This window comes from Tamandua tetradactyla, chromosome 3 (genome assembly GCF_023851605.1).
Source record: "Tamandua tetradactyla isolate mTamTet1 chromosome 3, mTamTet1.pri, whole genome shotgun sequence".
Classification (NCBI taxonomy): Eukaryota; Metazoa; Chordata; class Mammalia; order Pilosa; family Myrmecophagidae; genus Tamandua; species Tamandua tetradactyla.
This window is the reverse complement of record NC_135329.1, coordinates 182,699,108-182,726,232: the sequence shown is the minus strand read 5'-3', so window position 1 is coordinate 182,726,232 and position 27,125 is coordinate 182,699,108. Positions and strand designations below refer to the sequence as shown.

The window sequence follows — 27,125 nt, the reverse complement described above, 5'->3', positions numbered from 1 at the left end:
TCCGGATCTCCAGATCGTATCTCCTGCGAGTGGGGAGACTTTCTTCTCTGCATCTAGCATTTTCTGTAAACAGGGCAGGTGTTCCAAACAGCTCTGCTGACTGCCTTCCTTTTAAAATGCCCAAGCTGTTAACTGTAGTAAATCTGTTCTACTACAGAGGGCTGGGTTGCAATCAGCGGGAATAAAAGCCATGCCACTTACTGGTCTAAAAAGGTGTTTAGCAGCCACAAATAACCCCGTGGATTAATGGAATCAACAGTCTTTAGGTCTTCAGATGTAAAGAGGCCATTTATTCGACATCCGTTCATTTATTCAACAAGCCATGGTGCCGGTTTGGGTTGAGCTAATTCTGAATCGAGACTGCTGTCCTTCCTCTTGAGGCTGTCTTCAATAATTATTCTGTTATTGACACATCACTGACCCAGGCCAGACTAATGGTTTAGTATTACTGAGAGATACAGCTAAAGGTCAGCTCGAGGGGAGTGGAGCTGACATTTCCACAGCACAATGGTGGAGCAAATGGAGGGTTTAAGGGGGCAGACCCCACCGAGGCTTTACAGTGGACTTGAGTGCCATTACAATGCTGCGTAATCAAATTTCCTCCTCTTCTGAAATCTTTGCTCTGCTTATTAATTAAGCCAAATGACACAACAGGGGGAGGACCGGCGGCCTGTGCACACTTGGGTGTATTGTTAGGATGGCTGCCCAGCCTTGATTGCAGTCACTGTGCACAGTAGCAGCTTACTTATTGGGTAATAAGACAGACCCAGGAGTGTCTTTATAAAAGGTGAAAGAGGAATTTTCAGATAAAGGAGAGGAAAATGTTTTTAATGAAATTTAGAAAATGGGGTCAGAGTATAATTTATGGACTAAATCTAGCTCGCCAGCATCTGCAAAGACAGAAAGAAGATGGGGGAGGAGGAAAGAATGAAAAGCTCCCAGGAAATTGCACGTTAGCTACATCTCTCATCTTCATGTCCATCTTTAACTCCACGTCAGTGGGTTGTGTACATTTCCGGGCAGGGTTTGCCATCACCTCCTCGAGATTCCTTACCCTCCTACCCCCCCCCCTTTTTTTTTAAATATTGGAAAGTTTTGCCTATAAAAAGATTCTGGCTGAATGTTTCCATCATTGTCAGTTTTCCTAGGTATACAATGGCAGGTGGTTCATTGATGCAGTACAGCTTCACTGAGAACAGGGAAGAGGTCATGGGACGAAAACCCCTGGCTTGAGTCGTGCTGGGAACATTCAGGTCATGGGTAACCAGAGCTCAGTGTCAAGATATCAATTATTTTATCTTTTATATAATTATTATATTTATTATATAAGCAGCAAATATTATAAGATGACACTGACTTGGAATAATTAGAATAAGCAAACTACTGGAGTCAGAATGTAGAATATGGATTAGCTGTGGATGGGGTGGGGTACAGGGAATGGGAATTGAAGGCTTGAAATGTGCAGGGTTCCGTAGAGGGCCCAGCTTCTCCAGAACATCAGATACTTCCATCTCCCTATGCCATATCAGTGACACACCATTCCAATATGAAAAAGTTAGAATGGCCATAGCCCAACACCCCTAAAGAGAGGGATAGAAACATCAAAGGTAATGGTGGAGTTATACAGAGAAGATAGGATTTAACAAATGAATATGAATGCTGAATCATTAAATTGATATCTCTTAGTCTCCAGTATCTTAGAGCAGCTAGCAGTGAAAACCTAAAATTGTGGAATTGTCACCCATGGCAAACTCTGATACATATTCTACAACTAATTGTGCTGCTGTGCTTTGAAATTTTCTGCTTTTTTGTATGTATATTATTTTTTCACAAAAAATAAAAAAAAGTTGATTGTGATGATAAATTATTTATGCCTTTAGCCTCCTATATTCTGGAGCAGTTACAAGGAAAAATCTGAGAGGATTGTATGGTAGCCCATAACAGACTCTGGGATCTGTCTTGTAACTCCTTGTTGAAGAGAGCTTTGAAAACTATTGCTTTTTTATTTATTTGCTATGTGTATATGTTATATTAGACAATAAAAACAGTTTTAAAAATGTGTAGGGTTCCTATTTGAAACAATGAAAATATTTTGGTAATGGATGGTGGTGATGGTTGTTCAACATCAGGAACATAATTTACCAGCACTGTGACATATCTCTGAATGTGGTTAAGAGGGGGAAATGTTAGACTGTATATATGGTAACAAAATAATTTTTTTAAAATCTGTGGACCTGCACTACACAAACAACGAACCGTAAATTAAACCATGGACTATAGTTAATAGAACAAAAATAAAAAGGTGCTATTATCAATTGTAACAAATGTTCTACACCAATGCAAGGTATTGGTGATGGGGGGTGTATGGGCATCCTGTATTTTAGGCCTGGCTGTTCTATAAAGCCACGACTTCTCTAATAAAGGAGGAAAAAGATGATTACAGGTAAATTTTTAAAAAACACCCAAAACAAAAAACTATACAACAAAGGTTTCCAGAATGAACACATGTGAACCCCAAAAGGCCTTTTCTGCTTGCTTTTTTTGGAAGACATGGAGTTGTGCTGCTCAGATTCCCTTTCAAAACTGAAGGTCTCACTGCCCCAGCTGCTGGGGTGCTGCTGGCAGATGGTTCTCGGCTGTGAGCTCTTCCTGGGGGTTATCTTAGATGAGTGAGGGGCTTCAAACTAGGTTACACGCCCTTCCAGAGGCAGCTGCATCCACAGGCTGACTGGTAAGGGGGTAGAGAGGTCTGGCTCCCTCATCCCAATTGGGACAGCATCGAGGGGTTCTTCTGTCTTTAGAACTCCTCAGAAGGTTGGCTGAGACTTGAGGCATTGCAGCCTGACTTCTCCCTCTTTCCAGTGTTGCCTCCTTTCCTTCCCTTCCAGAGGTGTTGCATCCCCAAAGCACCCCCTAAAAATGTCCTCCAACTAAATGTCTGTCTTAAATTCTGCTTCCTGGGGAACCCAGCCTGCCACATGCATGAAATTATACAGTGGTGTGAGCTATGCTTCAATATGGAGGAGATTTGGGGTCCAGCTGGATAGGGTGGGGAAGACGATGTACTCTTTGTTGTCTGACGAAAGAACTCCAGTTCATGATAAAACTTACTGTGCAAAATTTGCAGGCTGGAACACAGCAGCCTGGAAAGGAAACGCTGCAGCTGCTCTAATCTGGGATCTAATGGCCACAGGCCCCTTAGAGCAAAACCCTTTTGATTCTCTCCTTTTTAAGGCTGGAACATGCTGGGCCGGGTTTACTGGCAACATGACTATGTTACCCAGCAGATGTTAATGGATAATGCGCACATGAGGTTTATAGAACTTTCTGATTGGTTTAGTGCATTTTGAAGAGAACATGGAAGCTATTAAAACAGGCAATTGGGAAACAGAGCTTATGATGCCGCTACAAATTTTTGTTTAAAAGGATTTCATTCAGTTTTGCTAATAAGTTAAAGAGACAATTCCAGCAAAGCCCTCTATTTTCTTCCTTTTTAAATTATTTTTCCAAGGCAGATGACATAATGCAGATCTTCTATGCATTCTAGACCTTTGTTTATTTGTTCCTTCCATTTGTGTGACTCTATCCCTAAGAGAAAGGAATATAGGAGAAGAAAAGTTAGGCTTCTGAGGGGTTTGTCTAACTATTTGAAAGAGACTTTTAAGAAATGCCTAAGTGTGAGGTTATTTGTATGCCTAATTTCGTTTTTATGCTACACATACTTTTAAGTGTAATTTACTAAGGCTTAACACTTGTATTCTTTCAGGGGCATTACAAAAGAGCATTGCACATTTATTACAGCCCTTTAAATGGCTGTGTTTTATTTCCATATGCTTTTAAATGGTTATTGAGTGGATTTGGTGCTCTTCCTGTAGTTAAAGTGCATTTTTTATTGTACATAAATGGTAAATAATTGATACCTGCCATATGCTTCTCTCTCCCTTTCTGAGCTCCCCTTTTCCTTTCCCCTCTTCATTCTCCTCCTTTCTCTGCTCCCATTGGTTTCTGCCCTTATCTCGTTCTTCATCCTTTCCTCTCCTCTCTCCGCAGGTCTCCACTGCTTTCAACACCACTTTCCTTGCCTCTCAATGTACTCATTTCAAAGGGTGTTTTTTTTGGCCTCTTGGGGCCATTGCATTACCCAGTAGGGGTGAAGAGTGCTAGGGGCACCCAGCTTTGTGATGCCTGGGTCAAGATTTTTAAATGAGAGAAGTGCTTTCAGAGAATGTTTATTTTGAAAATTACTCTTTTTTTTCCTTGAGATTGCTGAATTGATACTGGGCTAATTCTTGTTCATTGCCTCTGTTTCTCTGAGTAACCTGTGACAACCTGTAGCAGACTGGTATTAAGGAAGATGTGGCCCAGTGTTGAGATCACTGTTAGCAGACAAACTTTGCAAGCTGCACAATTTTAAAGGATCTCTCATTAGGGAATTGAGAGGATAAATAGTGCAAGAAGAAATTTAAAGAATATTCTTTTTTTTTTTTGTTATAAACTTGTTTCTGGGAAATTCCTACTGTGTCAAGGACATAAAACCATAGAAATTTTTAGATTTCTTTGCTTTTAAACACCCAGAAGGCAAAATCAAAACTCATTTATAGATGTTATAGCCCACCAATGCTAGAATAATTTTCTCTTTTGAAATTAAAAGGAGTTGAAAATTCATATGGAAACTCAAGGGACCTAGAATAGCCAAAATAATCTTGAGAAAAAAGAACAGAATTGAGGGCTCAAACTTCTCAATTTCAAAATTTACACAAAGCAACAGTAATCGAGAGAGTGTGGTACTGGCATAAGGATAGACATATAAATCAATGGAAGAGAATGAGAGTCCAGAAATAAACTCAGATAACTATGGGCAATTGATTTTTGAAAAGGGTGCCAAGAACATTCGATGGAGAAAGAACAATCTTTTCAGCAAATGCTCTGAGGACAATTGGATAGTCACATGTGAAAGAACAAAGTTGGACTTCTTATTCCATACGTAAAAATTAACTCAAAAAAAGAGTAAAGACCCAGTTGTAAAAGTTAAAACTATAAAACTCTTAGCAGAAAATATAGGAGTAAATATGCATGACTTCAGAATTGTCGGTGGTTTCTTAGATTTGGCACCAAAAACACAAGTGACAAAAGAAAGAAATCAATACTTTGACCTTTATCAAAATTGAAAAATTTTATGAAAGTGAAAATGCAACCCAGAGAATGGAAGAAAAATGCAAATCATATATCTGATAAGGGAATTGTATCTAGAATATATAAAGAACTCATCCAACTCAAAAATAAAAAGTCAAATAACCTAATTTAAAAATGAACAGGGGTCTAAATAGACATTTCTTCAAAAAAGTTATACAAACGACCAACACAAAAGAATATGCTCAACATCATGAGCCATCAGGGAAATGCAAATCAAAACTACAGTGAGATATCACTTCACACCCACTATAACTAATGTGTGGAGGATGTGGAGAAATTAGAACCTTCATACACTATTGTATCTAATTGTAAATTGTAATATGTAAATTGGTGCACCCACTTTGCAAAACAGTCTGGCAGTTCTTTAAAAGGTTAAGCATATAGTTACCATGTTAACCAGCAATTCCACTCCCAGGATATATCCAAGAGGAATGAAAACATGAGTTCATGCCAAAACTTGTACATGAATGCCCATAGCAGCATTATTCATCATAGCTAAAAGGTGAAAACAACCCATATATCCACCAGTTAATGAGGTGAAGTGTGGCATAGCCATACAATGGAATATCTATTTGGCAGTAAAAAGGAATGAAGAACTGATACATGCTACAATATGAAAGAACCTTGAAAACATGAAAAATGAGAAGAGCCAGAAACAAAAATCAACATACTATATGATTCTATTTACATGAGACGTCCAGAATAAGCAGGTTAGCAATTGCTCATAGCTGGGAGTGATGGGGAGATTGGAACTGATAGCTAAAGGATATGGGGTTTCTTTGGGGTGGGGGATGTAATAAAAGTATTCTAAAACTGTGATGATAATGACACAACTCTGAATATACTAAAAACCATGGAATTTTCCACTTGGAAAGGGTGAACTGTATGGTATATTAATTATATCTAAAAATAGCTTTAAAGGGGTGATAAAAAAAATTCCCAGTGATATAAAAGGGAGTTGAAACATTCTGAAGTTGGAGAAGGAGACATCTTCCCCCAAACAAAGCTGTAACTTCTTTGAATAATAACTTCCAAAATACAAAAGATAGTTGGTACAAGTAAGCAATATTTCTGCTTTACATCAATTGAAGCTCAAAGGTTTAAATGATTTGCCCAAAGTTATATAGATAATTGGTCATCATAGGAAATCTAGACCTTTATCTCTGTCTCTAAATGCAGGTCTCTGTCCATTACACCAACTCTTCTCTGCATTTCCTTTTCAGAGTCCTTTGGAGGCAGCAGAAACATGAACAAAATTGTGTTTACTTGCTTTGCTAAGTTGTTATTACGAACTGACCTAAGCCAATTTTTAATGCACAGGTCTTAGATCCTACCTGTTTTGGCAGACAGCAGGAGGCTTTGAAGAAATTTGAGGTGGGTGAGGGTTAGCTAGTCCCCCACGACCTTCCTACCAGGTTATAGTGAAAGCAGATCTCAGATCAAATTCAGCCCCACATGCAAACATTCATTAAACATCCATAAGCAAGCAGACACAAAAAAAGCCCATGCAACCTGCTAAACAAAAACGATGACATCCAGGTCACGTCCTTTTGGTTGTGTCCAGCCCCATTTACACAAAAGATCCACTTAAAGCAGACATGGTGATATTCCAAAGGCAGGATTTTGTTCCCCTACTGATCAGGGACCCAGAAACTTTCTTGACTGATGGCTTGTCTTGGTTTACCACAGCTGCTGTGACAAATGCTGCACACTGGGTTAGCATAAACAAGAATTTATTGGCTCACAGTTTAGAAGCCAGAAATCCCATGTCAAGATTTTGGCACGGCCATGCTCTCTCCCTGAAGTCTGTGGGGTTCTGGGCTGACTTGCTGCAGTTCTTGGGTTCCTGGGCTTGCATCTGGGTTCCTGGGCTTGCATCTCTCCCTCCTGTTAGTTGGCAATCTCTCTTTCCTTCTCTGCTCCTCCTGTTTCTGCTGACTTCTGGCTGCTCTGGCTGTTCCTGAACTTCCTCTCCTAACAAGGACCCCTGGTCATGTGGATTAAACCTGCCCTTATTCAGATTGGCCACACTTAAAAAGAATCTTAGGTCAACTGTCTTTGTTGGGGTACATGATTCAATCTACTGCATGGGACAATTCAGGGATCAAGCCCTAGGCATCATCTCGAAAGAGAAAGGTCACAGGCCTATCTAGTTTCTGATTCCTTGTCCATGCAAGGGTGTGGAGAGTCTCTTAAATGCTTTAGCCAATCTGTGTATCTTAAATACTTTTAATTTCCCTAATAAAGTCCTTTTCGAACCTTAAATTCTACTTCTGTAAGATGAGGTATTTGAGTACTGTTTTAAGTATGTGAAAACTCCTATAATATGCTGATTACAATGTCAAAAATTTAATAAATACTTTCAATGTTTCAAAAATTCACTATGCTACTTAGCAAAACTTTAGATGCTGGTTAAGATACAGAAAACAGAAGCATTTGTAGTAGCTGCTTCTGAAGTGACCCTTTTTGATATAATGCTAACTGAGCACACCACAAGTAGTATGAATTTTCCGTTAAGGCAGTACACTACCTCTAGAGTAGAAGTCTAACTAGCATATGCAGAATACCTCATAGTCTAGGGGGAAATATTTCAAAGTAAATTGCAAACATATTAATAAATAAGCAGTATACTAAAGGCTGTGACTTGATTTACAAATCTTAATTACATGTTACGATGCTTATCTCATAATATAAGGCTTGTTAGTAAATGACACAATTTTTAAAATCAAATAAAGAAAAAACGGATAAAAGAGAAAGAAACAGAGAAAAGACCGGAGTAGATAGAAAAAGGAAACCAGAGAGAGCAAAATAGAAACTGAGGAAGAAAGAGACAAGAGTGACTGATTTCAGAGTCAGAGACTGAGAGAGACACACAAGAGAACTAAGAGTGACTAAGAGTCAAACTGCTTGTGCATTGTCAGGTTACTTATTTTTCTGTGGTCCTTTCAAAAGTCTGTAGTGGCTTGAAGTTATGCAGCTCAGAAAAACATGTTCTTAAACTTAATGCATTCTTGTGAGCATGAACACTTGTAAACAGGACTTTTAGATGAGGTTGCTTCAGTTAAGGTGTGGTTCAACTGTGAATCAGGATGGGTTTTAAACCAATTACTAAGAGCCTTATAAGGAAGGTCACAGAGAGAGAGAAAACTGGATGGAGCATCAGTTTTGCTGATGTCAATGCAACCTGAAAGAGAATGGAGAAACCAGGAGGGGCCGCCGTGTGCACTGCCATATAACAGAAAAGCCTAGGACAAAGACTGCTGGCAGGCAGCCCCAGAATGCCACAGTCTTCAGAGAGAAAGCATCACCTTGATGCACCTTGATTTTGAGCTTTTCCTAGCCTCAAAACCATAAGCCAGTAAACTCCTGTTGTTTAAGCCACCCAGTTGCATGGTATTTGCTTTAGCAGCCAAGAAACTAAAACAGTCTCCTCAACCCTGGCCAAGAGCGGGTCTGTCTGATCACAGCTATCCACAGCCTGGCTAAAGGAATCAACGGAGGGCAATAGAAATGACTTTTGAGAGAATAAAACTAAGCCCACTCTTCCTTTCCTGGGTCTGGCAGGGCATTGCTGTGCTAGTAGGGATGGGGAAAGGATCTTTCACAGGGCAAACCAGACAGCTACAGTTTCAGACCACAGGGATCAAGTCATGAAGTTGATGGCTGATGCGGGCAATAATATGAGGGGTTCCCACTATTTCTACTCACTGCCTGACTTTGCTTTGCTATTCACAGTATATGTTGTAGAGCAAATTACCTACCCTTTCTGCATCTCAGATTCCATGTTTATAAAATGAAGTGTTTTGGGAAGACTCTTGCCAATACTTCTTTTTGTCTTTTCTCATGTATTTCTTAACTCATTCTGTTTTTGCTTTTGTTTTTTGGTAACAATAGTTTATTTGATAAGAGTACCTTTTAAAATGCCAGTGGCCCTGGGAGAGGTACATTAGGACAGCTTTTCTCAACTACTCATCAAAGTGCCCGTAGTAGAGGAGGAAAATAAACACTTGGACCCCTTGAGATCTGGGGAAGGAGTAGGAAGCTCTTGCCACGAGCTCAAAATTTATTTGCAGTTTTAAGTTTTATTTTAAAAATCAATGAATTTTGCATTTTACTCCAACTTTGTGTTTTACTTTGGATCATAGTGCTCTAAAAATAATGATGTTTCCTCTATTATTGGCACTCTGTGTTAATCTTGTGGCTTCTTGTCCCCCAGCACATTGCATACATTCGTAGGGTGCCTATAATTCCTGGTTTGAGCAGGGTGACCTTATGTTATCAGCTAACACATTGGCAGATAAAGCCACAAAGGAAATGGGACACCCCACAAAAAATGGGGCTTCAATTTTGCCTAGGGCCTGATATCCATACCCAACCCAGACTATTCTGAATCTCTGGCCATAAATCATACTGATTTATTCCCAAACTGATATATGTTTTTAATGATAAGAGGAATAGTGGGTTGAATTAGTTGATTTAGGGGATTTATTGATCATTCTCACTCTTTTGAGAATTTTGGTTTGGATCTTCTTGGCCTGATAGAGAACATCAAGGGATTTCTACGTCCTTGGAGAGCATCTTCATCAAATGCAATCACCCTAGGCCCCAACAGAGAAGGCCAAACACAGTGGGGAAGACTGGAAGTGGTACTGTGACCTGAAGTATCCTTTCAGGTAATATTTATATTCTTGGGGTCCCTGAAGTTCTCAGGGTCTTCATGGTTCCAAGATGAAATGTTAGTATAAGATGGCAATGCTAAGTGAGAAGGCATCATATAGTCTTCTGGGGGCATTACATTCAAGATCCTGCTGTCACAAAAAGTACTAAGAGGTTAAAAATTCTTGGAAGAGGGTCTTTTTAGAGTCATCTCTCAACAAGTTGTCTTATGCTGCACAGATTGTCTCAATCATTACTAACAGATGCATCTGCAGCAAAAGACAATTTTGCAAGCCCAGGCAGAAAAGAACTCATGCTTTTCTGAAATCTTTCCCCTGGCTCATATTAAAACTAGCCAGGAGAAAAGACAGCAAAGTTTATTAGGGACAGTTCCCTGGAGGGGAAAATAATGGGGATAATGAGACAAATATTCTTAAAGCTTCCAGGGGCTTCTGAATAAGCAGACTCTAGGTCGCTGAAATAGCTAGTAGAGAGATGGCTTTGTTACACATAATTTTACAAAATGTCTTCTGTTAAGCTATATTCCAAATACATCCAGAATTTCCTCAAGGGGATATAGTCACCTTTAAAAGCATTATCACCACGGGCAGCCAACTGAATAGCAATCAAGATTGCTTGTTGATGTAGAGATGGGTGGCACTATAGTTTCCTTTGTGGGTGAAATTCACTTTGCCTCATAAATGGCCATAAATGGCTCATGTTTGGAACCAGAGCAACCTGCAAGGATAGGGACATGGGGGTGATGAGGTAGGAGGAGCTCCCATTCCCTCTTCCAGCTTAGTTCTCTTTAAGAGATAAGAATGAAGGTTTGGGGAAAATGGACAGCTGTTGTGTTTTGGAATGTTTGGGACCCACATCTAGTAGAGTGAATCAAGGAGGAAGCAGGTGAACGTATGTATGTATGTGAGAGAGAGAGAGAGAGTGTTAAGGTGAGATAAGCCATCTCTATACAGATAAAGTTAATTACATTATATGGCCTAAAAGTCATTGGAATAGGCATGATACACAGAGGAAATGTTAGCAGAGGCTCTTCAAGTCTGTAGAAGGCTCTGGATATGAAGAAAGGAGCATTTGTCTACCCCAAATGATATTACAGCGTCTAGTTTAGTTAGTACATCTACCCTATGGCCTTATAGACAGCCCTGGCCTCTGTCTTGTAATGGCAAATGCAGGAGTCTATTCTGTTGACCAACCAGAGAGCTCCCCCAAACATTATTTCCCAGTGTGTTGACCACCTTCCAACACACCAGAACCTGCCCTGGAAATAGGAAATCAAGTAAATCTGGCCACAAACTGCATGTGAGGGGCTCTCAGTCTACTCTAAAAGATTATGTAGAGACCTCATAGTTCATGGTTGAGCTCACAGGCTTCTGAAATCAGACTGCCTGGGTTCAGATCCTGGAATCTTTACTAATTAGTAGCTTGAGTTTGATGAGTTGTCACGTTATCATCTGTAAAATGGGAATAGTATTAGTACCTGCTATAGGATTGTTTTGACCACAAGAAGGTGATATATATAAAGTGCTTGATTCCTGATAAGTATTCGATAATTGGGGCAGTTACTATTATTGTGTATATAGAGACTTTCATAGATTACTGGAGGAAAGTTTTATAGGAGATGTTTGGTAATCCTCAGATTTGGAAATATCACCATTTGTATTAGCCAGGGTTTGCTAGAGAAAAAGAACCAACAGGTGATATCTGTAAATATGAGATTTATAAAAGTGTCTCAGATAACCATGGGGATGCAAGAGTCCAAAATCTGTAGGGCAGGCCATGAAGCTGAAGTTCCTGACCAACTTTCCAGGAGTGGTTGGCGGCAGAAGGAATGAAAATTCTTTCTTCTCCCTTAAAAGTCTTTAACTGATTGAATTAAATACAGCTGATTGGATTTTCTTGTTGAGGAAGACACACCCTTAGTTGATCATAGATGTAATTAGTCACAGATGCAATCAACTGACTGATGATTTAATAAACCAGCCTTATGGTTTATTAATCAGCCATGAAATACTGTTGCAGTAATGGACAACTGGCACCATCACCTGGCCAAGTTGACACCTGAACCTAACCCTCACATTATTACATAGCTTTAGAAACAAAATATTTCTCATTTTCCATAGTTACTACTTTTGGTAGGAAGGGGAACTAAATCCCAGAATAAGATATTCTAGGCTCATGAAGCAACCCTCCACCCCAGAAAATACAATATTCAAAATGGTATTCAGCAAATGAAAAATTACTTCTTGTCATGGTTTTGGAGTTAGACATGAATGGTCCAAATTAGGACTATTAAATTCCTGAGGATGCTGAAGGTCCATAAGACAACAAAGTTGTGCTTTTTGCTGGGGGTAGAGAGGGAGGAGGACCCAACCAACTGTTTGGAGATGAACTTAGACTTTCCAGTTGTACAACCTCCTAGGTGAGATGGGAGTAGCTGGGTTGAGGTTGGGAATTGTTAGGGGTGGTCTGAACATAAGGTTTAAGGCAAAGGGGGGCTGAACTCTAGGTCCCAGATGACCTTTCTTCCATTCTTCTTTCCTCTCATTTAGACACTTATTGAGGCCTTCTTTGTGCCAGGCAGCCTCTGGACACAGTGGCAGTCTGTTGTATTGTTTGTATATACCTAAAAGTAGTCAAACCATGTGATTTAGAACTTGGTGGCTGAAGAGCTTTTTTGAGGTCAGCATGTGTAGTGTGTACGCTTGCATGTGATGAGCCTGTGGCCTTTTTGGTCAACAGAGAGAGCACTCTTAAGGATGTTGAGCCAGTTCAGACAAATTTCTATCACTGATTCAGTCACACATTATGTGGAGATAATTTTTCTGTCATTTATTCAACTGAAAAATTTAGGCAGTCAATCGGGTAGGACAGCAAGACCAAATTTTGTGAGGCTGACTTAGGCCATGGCTGGTTGGCATTCTGCAAAGCTGTGTAGATGCTTACCATTTTGCTAAGATGTTTACTTTCTCTCTGATTATTTTTTGGCATGGGTGGGCACCAGAAATCGAACCTGGGTCTCCAGCATGGCAGGTGAGAACTCTGTCTGCTGAGCCATGGTGGCCTGCTGTCTGTCTGATTTTGAATGAATATTAACTGGGTATTTTAACATACTCCCGGCATTGAGGGATAGAGCAAGTTCAAAGCAGAATAGAGGTCCAAGGTCAGCTGATTTAAAATGTGCTAGCCTCTTCTCTCTCTCTCTTTTTTTTTTTTTGGTTTTTATTGATAAAACCAATCAACATACAATATGAACATTCTTTTTTTATCACATAGTTGTATATTCATCATCATGATTATTTCTTAGAACATTTGCATGATTTCAGAAAAAGAAATAAAAAGAAACAGAAAAAATAATTCATACATCCCATACCCCTTACCCCTCCCATTCATTGATTATTAGCATTTCAATCTACTAAATTTATTTTGACATTTTTTCTCCCTATTATTTATTTATTTTTAATCCATATGTTTTACTTATCTGTCCATAAGGTAGGTAAAAGAAGCATCAGACACAAGGTTTTCACAATCACACAGTCACGTTGCAAAAGCTATGTCATTATACAATCATCTTCAAGAAACATGCTAGCCTCTTATTTCTGCACAATTTTATTTCCTCTGGTGAGAGTTCCCTCTTCTTAAATGATTGAACACCCTTACTTATCTCTGCCCTCCCCTTCATCAATTTCTTCTTCAGCAAAATATTTGATCCCATTCATTTATATTCCATATAATTTAAGCCAATATGTTCAACATATCCAATTCCCAGAAGTGATTTCCCCTCAGTCTCAAATATGTATGGCAATTGGCCTTATCTTGTAGCGGGCTTTGACCCTGTTTCTATGTTTGTTATAGCATGAAAACAGCTTCGGGGACTCCATAGATTTTAGCAAGGGACAACATGGAAGGAATTTGGTAGTAGGAGTTTTAATTCATTGATCATACTTTGATAAAATAATATTATCTGTAGCATTTAAAAATTTAAATTTAATTCAATTCAATTTAAAAGAAGCATTTAAAAATTTAAATTAAATTCAAATATAAAATTCCTTAGACAAAGTTACACAATCATCCATTTTTGGTGTCATTCAGTCTGCTGTAAACCTATCTGCTATTTAATGTAGCTAATAAAATTAATTCAGAAGTTCTCCCATATCTAGAGCACCAGTTTCCTCTGAAAGTTTGCACTTTGTCATCTGAGTGCTTTGATTTAGTCAATTGTGAGAATGCTTCATCTTTGATGAGGTCATTTAAACATGGATTTGTTGTCATAGAAGGAAGAACTTTCTCTCAATTCTCTTCATCAGAAAGAACTGGTCCCTTGGGCATGGTATTATTTTTTTTCAGGGACTGTTTCCTGACAAGGGAATTTCGTTTTTCATAAGAAACCTTCAAATTTGTTAAAACCTGGTTTAATAATCTTATTTCTTCTGTCAAATGTCAGTGTGCAAATTTTGATTTTAGGTTCACAGTTAATCTATGGACCAATAAATGCAACAGATTGGGTGCTGGGTCAGTAAGAGGGTCACCTTGTGCTTTGGTAATGGGGTGTTTTCACTTGTTTGGAAAGCACAAGATGGATTTTTTAAAAGCAACCCCCCAAATTTTTAAATTAATAAATGGGAAGGTTATTACTTACTGTCTATCTTATCTTTTACTTTACATTAGAATGTGATATTTTTACAAGCATGTCCATTATATTTGTTGCAACCACCTTACAGGAATTATAAATTGATCAAATAAACCTCCTTACAGAAATTATAAGTTGATCAGCAATTTTCTTTGGGAACAAAAGTGAAAGTTGCTCTGTGGGCCCAAATGAAGGACTGAATCCGAGGTTTGGACATCATAGTCCAAGAGACAGTTCAGCATAGATACTACGTTATAGTGTTTCATCATTACTTAAGTTGAAATCTTACAGTGCTTTAGAAAAGTCAACTTCTTGGTCCTCATAGATTCCTCTTTTTTCCTCTCCCAACTTTTACCCATTTATTTTGAAAATGTTGAACTGAAAGAAAAATTGAAATAATGGTTGTTCTAGTTTGCTAGCTGCTGGAATCAACACACCAGAAATGGATTGGTTTTTAATACAAGGGGATTTATTTCATTAGTTCTTCAGAGAAAAGGCAGCTAACTTTCAACTGAGGTTCTTTCTTACTTGGGAAGGCACAGGGTGATCTCTGCTGGCCTTCTCTCCAGGCCTCTGGGTTCCAACAACTTTCCCCAGGTTGGTTCCTTTCTGTATCTCCAAAGGCCTAGGCTGAGCTGCGAGTGCTGAGATGAGGTATGCTGAGCTGCTTGGGCTGTGCTATGTTGAGCTCTCTCATTTAAGCACCAGCCAATTAAGTCAAACATCATTCATTGTATCGGGCCTGCCTCCTAGCCGACTGCTGATGTAATCAGCAACAGATGAGGTTCATGTACCATTGGCTCATGTCCACAGCAACAAAACTAGGTGCCTTCACCTGGCCAAGCTGACAACTGAATCTAACTACCACAATCGTATAATCGTCTCCTGTCTATTCTTGACCTAGCCTTCAGCAATTGTGAAAATTTTGCCCCTTTTACACTCTCTCTCTAACACACACACACACACACATTTATGTCCTACAATCTGGATTCGTCTGAGCTTTCTCCTATAAAATTAGAGCTAAACATTTTTGGCAAGGCCGATGGCTGGAATGTTTAGATGAGGTGGGAAGGTAGACATACTTCTATGTCCTACTATGTACGACTCCTACATGCTAAAGGTGTGAGCAGAGCTGTCCTTCAGCTCAGGTGACAGGGGGGCATGTCCCGCATTGGGGGAGGGGCTTAGAGAGCTGGTGGATGTCTGGGGCATGATAGAAAGAGGTGGCCCTTGCCAAGGAGAGCAGTCACAGATTTAAATATTCTGTCTAATTATGCATCTATTATCAGCTCACGAAACTTTCCCCCTCCTTCTACATTTCCAAGGCAAAATCTGTGATGCTATCCCTATCATATCCATTTACAACTCCTAAATTAACCTTCTAAAACACTGTTTTCACCCTTCCAGGATTTTTTTGATAGGCAACTCTATCAGGTTTGACTTACGTAAAAATATTTGTGGTTGAGGTAAGGGCGGGGGAGGGAATCACAGTGTGATTTGCCCGAGGCCTTGCACTTAACTAAAGTCAGCTCAAAACTTTGTTTTATTTTTCATTTGAATACTACGAGTCTCCAGAGTGGAAGGGGCAGAGCAATCTTTAGGAAGGAAGAGCTGAGAAATGTTCGTTAAACCTGTGTCTGAAGAAACCATGACTTAAGAGGAGATGAAACATGAGGCCAAACAACTAACATCCTAGTCTCAGGGAAGGGCTGTAAAGAATAGACCGTTTTCCTTAGAGTAAAAATAAGATAGAAATTGACAAAAAATAACTGATAAACTGCAGAACCCTTTCCAGGCTTATCTGGCTGTTGTTTTTTTAACCCCCTTTTCTTTTCCTTTAAACATCCATGTCCTGGGGAGGGCGGGGAGGTATTACCTCTGTGGCAGAGCTGTCAGACAATTGGTTAAAAATGTTGGCGTAATCTTGTAACCAATTTTGGCAAACAGCTTTCCCGGATAACGGGAGGTTGAGAGGCTTCCTCTCGAGCGCTACCCTGGGTCCCCACACAAGCTCGCAGGGCACAAGAGTAGCCACTGTTTTGTTTTATTTCCCTACATAGGCCCTGGGGAAAGTCGATGTGATAAAAACCCAGCAGCCTCTTGCTGTACTCCAGGCTGGAGTCTCCTCCCTGCCAGAAAGGAGCAGAGGCAGCCAGGAGAACCACATAATAGCCAACGCACCACAGAGACCGAGTCTTCTGTTAGCTGTTGTTGTCAGTGGCTTCTGGAAGGGCACTGCTGAGTTCACAGAAAAAGTGGCATGTGGGCCGTGAATTAATTACTGACATAGTTTCCATCCTTATCTTCCTTTATCCCCCATCAGCAGGTGGCTCATGCATAAGTGCTGAAAAAGTTCAGCCTCAAGATACCCTGGCAGGGTAGGCAGGATGTGAAATGAGCTATACCCGCTCTAACACGTCCTTATCAGTAACTGCGATAAAGAAACATCTGCCCCCCCCACCCCGCCCCGTGAAAAGCCAAGGGCAAAGGTCATCTGGTATTTCAGGGGTGTGTGTGTGGGGGGACTCTCCACAGCAGGGAGCCTTCTAATTGGCTGGTATTGATTGGCGAATTGTGTCCCTGCTGTGATTAATTCCAGCCCTCTCCCCAAACTCCCACAGCATGAGCTGATAGGTCAAGGTTTGGGCCCCTTAAGCATCCTTTACAAATGGAGCTGGGGTCCTTAAAGGTGCCAGTGAAGGATTGCAGCTTGTTAACTCTCTCCCGGCTACTAGGGCTAGCCCAGGAAGCTGCTTTCATTCCATTTCCTTGCTATCACTAATAGCAGCTTAATGGATGCTAATGTGAGGAACAGAAGTTATCAGATGGCTGGTGAGATTTATGATAGATTTATTACCACTCTGAGTTCCCTTGATGTTCAGTGCATCTTTTCCCCATTCATCCCTATTATTGGCCTCAGCGAATGGTTTCATAATTAATTAATTTTTTTCCTGAAGGAGGTTAAATTATTTTTGCCCTGCTACTTTTCCTCCACATTTAATTCCCAATGGATATTGCTTCTCCGCATGCCTAAACGGAGAAGGGATATACTAGCTAACAGCTGTTCTCCCCGTGGTCTCTTCTTTTCCCCACCTTTCCTACCAGTTAAAGCTGCTCTTCCTAGGACAGTAGTTCTCAAACTCAGCTCTTCTCTGGGATTACCTAGGAAGCTTTTAAAATGCTAATGCCTGGAGGAAAAAAAAAAAAAAAGAAAAAAAATTGTTAATGCCTGGGTCCCATTCCCAGAGATTCTGGGTTATCGCCTGGGTATCAGGATTTCTAAGTGTTCCCACATGATACTAATGTGCAGTCAAGGTTGAGAACCATTGGAGAAGAATCTGGATTCATCCCAACTGCCACCTCTCCCCTCATGCTTTCTCCATGTCTCCCAATGGACACGATCTCTCATTCCTTGGAGCCCATATAGTACTGTGCATATTTCCTTGGAACCCATACAGTACTTTGTATATTTTCCACTGGAAGATACCTTACAGGATAGCTATTTGTGAACTTACTTTATTGTCAACATCAGACTGTGAGTTCCTCGTGGGCAGGGACAGTGCCTGAGGTATCTTTGTGCCGCTGCAGTGACTTCCACGAGCAGGAGTGCAGAATTGACTTGCGTTTTACCAGAGTGACCAGAGAAATTCTGGCCAGTGCCACCTGCTCCGCGTCCCCCTCCCCCCATCTCACATACATCTCATGCAGTGGGAGTGGATTCTGTTTTGGGGGCTCTAAGATTGATTTTGCCTGCCAGTGTGCCCCTCCTGCTTTCTACCATCTCTTCTCACCAGGGTCCTGGTTTGCTGGGGACAGTCATCTTTTATGTCTTTTGCCCCAGTGTTATTATTAAGAGCACCTCCTTTTACTCTCAGACTTGTCCCAGTTTGGACAACAAATTGTATGGTTCCTCTGTTTCTGATCCTCCTCTCCCAGGTCTCTTTCCCTAGATCATCTTAGAAAAGGCACCCTTCTTTGGGGCGCAGACTTTCTTTGTGTGGTTAGCAAGCTTAAGAAGCTATAGAAATGCCTATCCTAAAACCGTGGATAATTCCATGTATAAAAAAATTTAAAAACAGGCAAAATGAATCTATGGTGTCAAAAGTCAGGATGGTGGTGATGTTTGCAGGGAAGGTATGACAGGAAAGGGCAAATGGGGAGCTTTTGGATGGTGGAAATACTCTATGTCTTAATCTGAGTGGTGGTCCCACGTGTGTGTTCATTTTTTGAAACTTTATCGCACATTTATGATTTGCCCACCTTTTGTACACTTTTTTATATACTTTAATAGTTTTAAAAAGAGAGCTAAAAACACAATCAGTAAAGAACTGCAGAATTGAATACTCGTCCTTATTAATTAATAGGATTAACAGTTGATTGATGAATTCTTGTGAAGCATCAGCAAAGCACTGGATTTCACATAGCATCCAAGAATTCTTGTGCTTATCTTCGTGGAGGCACGTTTTTTATTGTTTTATTGAGGAATTGCATATTGTCAATCACAAAAATGCAGTGCAGTCTTGTTCATTTTATAATTCTTCCAGTGACTCTGAGAACTAGGTAGGTGTTTTCTCCTATACAGATGAGAAAGCTGTCATGGAGCTGATGAAAAGTGGGCTGACTTTACACCTGGGCGGGAGCTGTTCATAGGAGATTGAAATATGTTGGGGTTTCACTGCCTCGATGACAGAATCAGATTACATATATAGCTGATCTTATTGCTTGGGCAGAAGTCAAGTAAGGGAGTTTAAAACAAAATAGAATTTCACTTCAACTAGAAAACAAACAATTTACCAGCTTTAAATAGAAAAGACCAGAGTTAGTAGCTGAATTGCGATTAGGACCAATAGTTTCTGAGTTTCCAGAACGCATGGCAAAGTTCCAGGTGCCATGTGGGGCTAACTGAGAGAATTTGCTGAGCCCCACGCATTCTTTCAACATGGAGCCTGCTTGTGTTTGAGCCCAGTGCATGTCTCCAAGTAAAAGTGTGCTAGGATGGGTCACTCAGGAGAATCCTAAGTGACTGTTTTCATCTCCTTTCCATCTAACCCCACCTCCCCCCACCCCAGGAAAATTGAGCAGGAGAGAAATGTCTTTCTCTTTGAGACATAGCTAACAAAGCAAATGAAGTAACTTAGTTTTCATTATTACAACTAATAAACAAATCTGGTGGTGAAATAAATAACATAATATGTAATAATTGACTAAAACGTATGGCTGCAAACAGACAATGTTGGGTAAAACCAGGAACTACCAGAAGTAGAGAAACTCAGGGAGCTATATATTCAAACAAAAATAAAGCAGCAAAATCCTGGGGGTCTCATGTACTGTACTGAACTGTTTTAGCAACTCGTGCTGTGTTAACTGCTGAGGAAACGTCATTGAGCTTAAAATAAAATAAGTTCGTAGTCCCAAATAACACTGTACAAAATCAAATAATGTTAGGCCACTACACACAATTATATGAAGAAATAACTCACAGCAATGTACCAACATGTCAAGATTTTTCACAGAAGGAAATACGAAAACTAGCTGGGGGGTGTCAGACTCCTTTAAAAGCTCATTTGCTCCCCTTAGTCACTGTCCTTTCACCTTTACAAGTCATATATCCTGCCTTTGTCTACATGGTTGTCAAAACACCGGCTTAATAGTGTTGGTCCCTCAACAGAGATATTTTAAATGTAAAGATGGCAAACTTCCCTGACAAAAGGGAAAAGCAAAGGACAGGAGCTAGCAGAAGTCATGAGATATCAGGTGACAATAAGGCTGTGTCATTTGATGACACATATCCCTGAGCTACCCAATGAACTTTATACAGAGATTTTTTTCTACTTTATCATTCTGGCATCCTGAAATAGAACAAAACAAAACAAGAAAGGATGAGGAAAGACATTTCCATTCTACGCAAAGGGAAATTTGGGCCTAAAGAAGCTTAAATGGATTTATTCTAGATTCAATTTTGGGGATTTCCTGCTTTCCATTAACAACAACCAAGCTGCCTTCACCTACCACAAAAATATATAAGCACTCATATTCTAACATATATACCTCTCTCGGCAACTCTACCACATTCTTTATGTTAGGAGAAGCAGATTTAATGTCTCCGAGAGCGAGGGGTGTGAGGTGGAGGAGAAGAGTTCGTAGCTTCCTGCCTGATGAAATGATTGCAATATGAATCACCCAACACTGCCCTTGAGGTGGAGTCCTACCAGTGTTTATTTCATTAAACTTGACCCGTTCAGGGTTCTGCTGAGATGTCACGTTTTCAAAATCCAGGAGGCTGTGCAATAAGACTCCATACTTTTGAGCTTTGGAGTCACAAAAGTTGAGTTTCAAGTCGGCTCTGCTACTTACTAAAGAGAATTCCGGTGTCTGAGCTACCCTTTAGGTGGCCACCTATTCAGTAACCTCTTTTGGATTCTGATTTTTCATCTGTAGGATATTTAGGATCATTAATGAGATAGCCAATTTAAAAGATCTAACCCAGGATAAAATCCTATCCTCAGAACAAAATCTGCTTGTCCCCTGCTTATGTGAATAAAGCTTTATTGGAATCTGGGGGTACAAGGTAGTTCAGTAGTAGAATTCTCACCTGCCACGCGGGAGACCAGGGTTGGATTCCCAGCCCATGTGCTTCCCAGAAAAAAAAAAGGGTCAACAAATGGTGCTGCACTAATGGGGTAGTTACATGGAAAAAGAATGAAATGTGACCCCTACCATATAGCATACAAAAAAAAAAAGCTTTGTTGGAACACAACCACACCCATTCATTTATTTCTACCAGTTCCAGTTGTTGCTTGTGATGGCTTTTGTTACAATATCAGAGTCGAACAGTTGCAACACTTAGTAGGTGCACACTATATATTAGTTGTCTTACCACTTTTCTTTTTAATGTTGATTCTTACTCTTAAAATTGCCGCCTTACTTGATTGCTGTCTGATCATTCTGTTTTCTTCAGAAACAGTAATTGTACTTTCTCATAACTGTTCTTTACTGGAGAGTGCTGACTTCACTTCGGGAACTGTTAAACGTCTCAGTAGTAATGGGAAATTCATCTGGGGAGGCTGGGAGTGGTAGGGCAGAGGGAAGAGGAGTGAATAGGTAACAATGTGGCCCCCTGCTTCCTGAGTGAGCACAGGGGAAAAATCCCAGACTAACTCAGTCTTATGTCTTTATGTAGCTTATCTGGTTTTTTGCTAGTGTTTCTATGATTTGATGCATAGTATTGAAATCCTTAATCAAACTTCAGGTTTTTGTTAGTTTACTTTCTAGTGGGGCTATATGGTGTAAGGGCAAGTCTAAATATTTTCTTCCTAGTGACAGCATCATTAAAAAAAACAAAAACAAAAAACAACCATCCCATCTCCACTGCCTTGTAAGAACAAAATGGTGATAAGATCCCTGGCTTGGAAGGTCCAAAAATCTGGATTCAAGTCCAGGGCCCCTCACATCTTTATCGGGCAAGTCACTTAATTTCTGTCTCACTTTCTTCATTTAAAATGAAGATAATAATCCTCGCTTTATAGCAGGTTTTGAAAATCCTAAATGATAACACAAGTGAAAAGGTTTTGTAAACTGTAAAGCCATCTATAAAGGCGAGCCATACCAATAATAGAGCATGTGCCAGGGCATTTGACTATTTTCCCTTGGTCCATATTTTTACATTTATATCAAACTCACAGTTTTAGCTATTGGTGCTTTGCAATAGGTTCTGATATCTAACAAGATTTATCCATAAGAATATTTTTTGCTAGTTTTTCCTGCTAATTATTTTGAGCTCTAATTATGAGATAGTCATCAAGCTTAGCAATGGCTAAGTTGCTAAGTTTTGTTGGATTTTTTAAATATAATTCTCTCAATAAGCTTGAGAGGCATAGATTGATGTTTTTACGTTGAGTGTTTTCATCTAAGAAAAATGTAACTCTTCCTACTAACTCTTGTTATATCTTTCAATCAAGGTTTTAAAATGTTTGATACATTTCTCATTGAGTTTGTGTATTTTATATATTTGATGTTATTTGAGTAACTTTTCTTTTTCATATTATTGTGTACCTGGTTATTGCCTATATATAGGATTACTATTGCTTTTTATGTTCATCTTATTCTAAGCCACTATTTGACTCTTTATTAATTAAGTCAGCTTTTAGCTAATTCCTTTAGCTTTTCCAGATAGATACTTATTGGATTTTCAAGTACTTTAATATCTTGGTTCATAACATTTATTCCTTTGGTTTCACAACTTATGGAATTAGCAAGAGAATCTAAAGTGATAATGATACTAAAGGACATTGCTTGTGCTTATTTCTGATTTTGAGTGTTACCAGTGTTTGCTCATCAAATATACTCTTTAAGTCAAGAGCATCTTTAGCACATTGAAGGTGTATCCTATTGCTATTTAAATGTTTACAATTAAGATAACTTGTTTTTATCAAATGTAATATCTATGAAATTATTACAAAGGTTAATGATTGTTGAATCAGTGAATGCTCAGTGGATTATTTCTCCTTGAAACTCAATCTCCATAGTCAGCTGACTGGCTCTGCTAACAGGGAGTGTACTAGTTTGCCAAAGTTGCAATAACAAAGTACCACAGATTAGTTGGTTTAAACAATAGGAACTTATTGTCTCACAATCTGGGAGACTAGAAATTCAAATTCAAAATAAAAATCAAGGTGTTGGCAGGGATCATGCTTTCTCTGAAGTTTGTAGTGTGCTGGAGATGGCTTGCAGGAATTCCATAACTCAATCGCTGCCTCTGTCACAGGCCATCTGTCTCCTTCTGTCTCCTACTGACTCCTACTCTTGTGTCCAAATTTCCACTGCTTATTATGACTAGGGTCATACTGGATTAAGGCCCAACCCAATTCAACTCAGCTTCACCTTTACTGATAACATCTTCAAAGGCCCTATTTACAAATGGCTCCCTTCCACGGGCCCAGGGGTTGGGACTTCAACCCGCTTTTGTGGGGGGCATGATTCAATCCAGGACAGTGACAAATATGTAAAAGGGTGCCTTCATGAGTTCTAACATCTTAGGACTGAATGCACATGAAATTGGGCCAACGTGAAGCAAGGGTAGTAGCAGGAGGTGGGAATCTCCTTGAGTTTCTCATCTCTGGGCACATTCTCCAAAGGTGGTCACTTTGAGCAATTAAGGGAGATGGCCAGTTAACATGTCACTTGTTAACGCTGTGAACAAAGGTGTTAGAAGAGGCTGCATGAAATATGGGAAGGAGAACCAGTGGCTTGCACCTGAACGCAAAGCTGGAAAATTGCCAACAGTGGTGTCTTTATAAGTGCCTCACTCCCCCAGACCGAAGGTCCAGGCCCTGCATCTTCAGCTAGGTCCCCAGATTCCCTCAACTGTCTCCTCTCTTTCCCCAGGATCACCAAGCTCAGCAACCATGTCAACCCCGCTGAGTCCTTGTCAGAGTCTGCTTATGCCTCTGGACCTGAGACAGAGTGGAATTTCAAGGCCTCGGGTCTTTACCACATTTTAAAATGCCAAGCCCAAAAATGCCCTCTAAAATGTAGACGAACGAACTGCTAACCTTAGTGTCTATCCCAGGTTCTCTCTGGCACTCTGGCCCATTCTGTGACCTTTCAACACAGCACTAAAAAAAAAAAAAGAGTAGCACTTTCCTCTTCCCCTGGCCGCTCAGAATAGCCGTTTCCTTTCCTATAAACAAGTCATATCTCTGGGAATTTCTAAAGCTGAATATTGTCTGCTCAGAAGCCATGACTCACGCTGTTTCCTGGCAGGCCTCACAAATTCACGAACACCTCTGGAGGGAAGACTCCGAACAGCAGTGGCCACAGAGAGCCTTCATTACGAACCCAAGAAGTGGAGAGACAAAGGAAAATACCAGCAAGAATCCCTGTGCCTGCCCCCCACCCCCCCCACCTTCCTGGCAGAGCTCAGATTCTTGGCTGTCTAGACAGGCAGGGGACGCCCACCTGGAAAGTTTTTACAGGCTGTCTTCAGGCCTTCACCTGGCACCCACCCTCACCGCTGTTTTGCAGTTCACCTGGCTCAGCTTCCCCATGGTCCCGGGGGTAGTTAAAAGTTCTCTGGTGGGGGATTGCCCGGGGCAGTGACCAGGAGGCCACACACATCGGAATGGTGGTGCTTCTTCGACGCTTTTAGCAGTACCTCTGTGGTGAGAAATCTCTTTTCTGCACATTCTCCTCCCAATAAAGCCCTCCTCCTCTCCCCTCCCCCAACCCCCCACTCACCCCCGACTCCTCACCACCCCCCATCTCTCCAACCCCCTCTCTAGACCCACATCATCTTCTTCATTCTTCCTAAGTGGCCAAAAAAAAAAACAAAGGGAAAAATGTTTTTATTCTCTCCCATCTCAACAGTATGGAAACCTCTGTGTGTGTGTGTGTGTGAAAGAGAGAGAGAGAGAGAGAGAATGTGAGAAAGAGAGACAAAGAGAGAGAGCCATGTGTGAACAATAATGTAAGTGACTTCAATGGTTTTGAAGTGGCTAAATTAAGGCTCTAGGTAAATAAGACGTTGCTTCAGCAACACTAGTTTCTTGGTTTCATGTTAATGAAAGGACAAAGGACTGATCTGCTTAAGGCCAGCAAATGCCCTGTGGTGGCAATATTTAATGCCAGCATGTGCACAGCATGGACTGATACCAGCTTCATTTTAACCAGGACACCGAAAGTCTAAAGTCCCCAAAACTGCCTGGTCAGGGAGATAATAATGTTTAATGTGCATAAAGTGGGGAATATGTGTCAGGCATGGTGGTAAGTCCTTCGCATGCATTTTCCTCACTTAATCATCACCACCTAATGTTGTTTTCTGCATTGTAGAAAGAAGAAAGCAGGATTGGAGAAGGCAAGTCAAATGTTCAAGACAAAGAGTCCATGGCTAAAGCTGAAACTTAACCTCAAATATACTTGAAACTGAGTCTGGCTCTCAGTCCATTCCAAGAGTCACTGTGCCAAGGAGCTGGATAGGGGAGAGAGAGAAAGTGAGCCTGTGCAAATTTATGCATATTTCACTGGTATAATTAATTCAATTTCTCCCTTATCCTGTGTGACCAACTCATTCTAGTTTGCTTGGGACGTTACCAGCTTCAACTTGCAACCTGGGAACTCCCATAGCCTTGGGTAAACTTGGATAGATTGGGCACCATCTGGAAAATTTCTACCACAAATCCCTTGGATTGTTAAAAGATAAGGCAACCCATTTATGAACTGAAAGAACCTGGATTATTGAGGCACACAGCTAAAATCTATGTCATAGGGGTTGCCATACATTATGCAGATCCTATCTATGTACCCTCCAGAGTGCCAGAATAAACTTGGGCATATATAAAACACACAAAATAATTGTTGACTTGATTTATAAAGAGCAGGATGGTTGTGTCAACATGTGTTGGATGCGCATGATTGAGCATAATATGATTTGAATTTGGGTAAAACCAAACCCCTGAACAGCAATGTTCTTTTATATGAAGTTGTGGCTTGCTACATGAATATGCAATATCTTTGAAGAATACTAGGGTTTTTTCATGCCTGAGTCCAGGAGTATTCACTTATAATAAATAAGTTTCTAGGGTGCTTGGGTGGTTCAGTGACAGAATGCGCGTCTTTCATGCGGGAGACCCAGGTTTGATTCCTAGACCATGTACCAACCCCTCCCCCCTGCCAAAAAAAAAGAAATTCCTAAAAATTTCCATGAGGAGAGAGATTTTTATAAATTGTATTTTCATGTCATGAGATAGTTGAATTCTTTTGTAGAGCCAATACACCTCTCATTGGTTGATTTTACAAATGTTTGCTTTAAATATAGAGTTTACACATTTACTGAAAGTGAAAAACACCTTTGTCAAAACACTAGATGAACAATAAATTTAAGGAGTAAGATTAAGTTGGTGGATTTGGTTCTCTGCCCCAATATGGGTTTAATCTTCAAAATAAATCAATTTTCTGTTTCCTTTGAAGATAGAAATACCAATTTCCTTCCCTCCTATGGCTATCTCCTTCACCCCAATCTAAAAACTCCCCTACTCAGACACCTACCTTCTCTTACAAAGTTTTTTTTTAGTGCCTCATCTTTCTGATGTGATATGTCTGGGTTTTGTTTTCTTTTATAGCTTTCAAAGAACACCAGGAAGTGGTTGAAGAGCAATGTAGGATTCTAACATTATAAGAAGGTTCTGCTGCAACAGACTAGAGATGACCAAATTCCTAGCAGTTAACAACAAACTCTCAGATGTGAATAACTGCAGCTCAGCTCAGCTCAGCTCTTTCTTCTGTTACTCGATAGAAGCTTTATTCCTCCATTTGAAGACAGTAACTGAGACTTTAGACACCTTCTGCAGTAGAAGCAGCTTGGTTTCCAGTGGCATCAATTAAAAGGAAAAATTGGGGCTGCCCCGTCTCTTCCTCCTATTCCGTCAAAAGTGAAGTAGAGACATTGGAACAGTCACTTGTTTTTTGCCTAGATCTGTGTGCTGTGTAGGAACTGCTCAGGATTGAATGTCTGCTGACACTTTTTGGCAACCTTCCTTGGCAACCTTCCCCCAAATATTCTTAGAGTTCTTTTAAAATCCTCTTGAGTTTGGGTGGGCCATGTGGCTCAGAAGGCAGAGTTCTCACCTGCCAT

The 27,125-nt window shown here is 40.3% G+C and overlaps 1 long non-coding RNA gene across 1 annotated transcript; it reads left to right on the top strand.

The window, feature by feature from the left end:
- Positions 1-5,758: 5,758 nt before the first annotated feature.
- On the top strand, positions 5,759-26,724 carry LOC143676512 (uncharacterized). Its single transcript, XR_013172142.1, has 3 exons — positions 5,759-5,903; positions 25,325-25,485; positions 26,614-26,724. It is a non-coding gene; the product is annotated as an uncharacterized LOC143676512 (long non-coding RNA).
- The last annotated feature ends 401 nt before the right edge of the window (positions 26,725-27,125 follow it).